The sequence below is a fragment of the Curcuma longa genome, chromosome 20 (assembly GCF_044706935.1).
Source record: "Curcuma longa cultivar G26 ecotype Majalengka, Jawa Barat chromosome 20, ITB_CL_G26_1.1, whole genome shotgun sequence".
In the NCBI taxonomy this organism is placed as follows: Eukaryota; Viridiplantae; Streptophyta; class Magnoliopsida; order Zingiberales; family Zingiberaceae; genus Curcuma; species Curcuma longa.
In genome coordinates, this window is record NC_133880.1 from 11194293 (window position 1) to 11196232 (window position 1940).

Genomic DNA, 1940 nt, shown 5'->3' on the forward strand with positions numbered 1-1940 from the left:
ATATATATATACTTCAAAATAATAAACATCCTTATTTGGGTCTGGTATAGTACCAATTGCGTGCATCCCTAATACGATTTGAGGTAGCTAGCCACCGAACCTCTTAGGGCAACTTACTAAGGGCGATCTAGTGGCCCAATGGCGGCGATCTAATGGCCCAGTACATGACACTTTTAAAGTAAAATACTTTCTTTATATATAATATTCTGTATTTATACTAACTTTGTCATTTACAAATACTTAGCATGCTCTTAGTCCCAAAACTCATATAGGAAGCATTTCAAGACACTTAGTCATGCTCTTAGTCCCTAAAACTCGAATTGGAAGCATTTTAAGACCTTTTGTTTTACTTCTAAAAAAACATACATGAAATCGGATATAGCCATGGTAATGGAAACAATATACATATCAATTGAAGGCTACTTATACTACAGGTGAGAGTACTTACATCCTCTTTCTATATTCACTAAATATATCACTAGGGTTTTTTTTTTGAGATGAAGATCTTCTACCTGTTCCTTAGCCTTAGAGTGATCCTCTCACATATACCAAGCCTTTGTGAGTAAATCCCCTTGAAAACCCCTCTCTAGAACACCAAAACAATGAGCCCTAATTTTGGCGGAGGAGGAGGAAGAAGAATTCGGTGGAGAAGGAGGAAGGAAGAAGGAAGACGAAACAAATTTTCCTTTTTATACTTAGGAGATGAAATAACTCTTCATCTTCTCATACTTATATTATATAATATATGTATATTCTTTGTATACCCTATGCAAAAATCAAAAAATCATCATATGGCATAGTGATATCAAGGCTATCGGCTAACTCATGCTAATTAAGTTCAAGCTAATCAACAAATTCCATAACAAAACCCTAATCCTCACAACAGTAACTGATCTGAACAGCACTTCCATTGGGGATCAAGATCAACCGAAATAGAACCCCAAAATAAAAATCTAGAAACTTCAGCAATCAACACCTCAAACAAAACCCTGATTCCATTGAATTCCAACAGCAACCAACATCCTAACAAACTCGAAATCTCACAGCATACTAAGATCGGATCAAACACCTCAACAGATCAAATCACACAAAAATTCAACTCTCAAACAGATAAATTCATTAACCCTAACTCCACCTCAGATTGGAACAGAATCCATCTCAATCTTACCGAAACTCAACCGAACAGAGAAACTCCAAAATTCAAAAATCTCACATCGAAGCAAAATAACTATAAAAATCGGCTTCAACGAACTTACCTCTATTGTCCTAATAAACATCTGATTCCTCTCTGGCCAGAAGGCTTCTCACGAAGGAGGAAGCGGTGGCAAACTTTGCTTCTCAGGCGGACGGCTTGAGGGGGAAGGGAGGCAGCGTTGCGGGCGTCGGGCTGCTCAATCTCGGCTACAGCGATGGAGGATTACGACAGGACGAGGAAGGCGACGGTGGAGGATCACGACAGGACGAGGAAGGCGGCGGTGGAGGATCGCGGTAGGACGAGGAAGGCGGAGGCGGAGGATCGCGGTAGGACGAGGAAGGCGACGGTGGAGGATCGCAGCAAGACGAGGAAGGCAGCGGCGGAGCAGGGGAGCATGCGGGCGGTGGTCGTGCAGAGGGGCGATCGCGGGGAGGCGCGGCGCGGGCAGGGAGCATAATAGGGGAAAGTCACGATTCCACGTTATAACGAGGAGCTACAGTAATTTTGAGTTTGGTTAAATGGGAGCGGCGATTACAATTAGGGTTGGGCTAAACCGGCTTAAAACCTAAGGATTTACTGTAACAATCAAACCAATTATGTAGCAAATCAGGTTTAATCTTGGTTCGCTTAGTTCACTAACCAAACGACCTCTGATTTGATCTAAATTAGTTTTGTTTGATTCATCTTGACAAGACGAAGCTTTTCATTATCTCCGTTCTAATAAAATCTCTTTCATCATGAACCA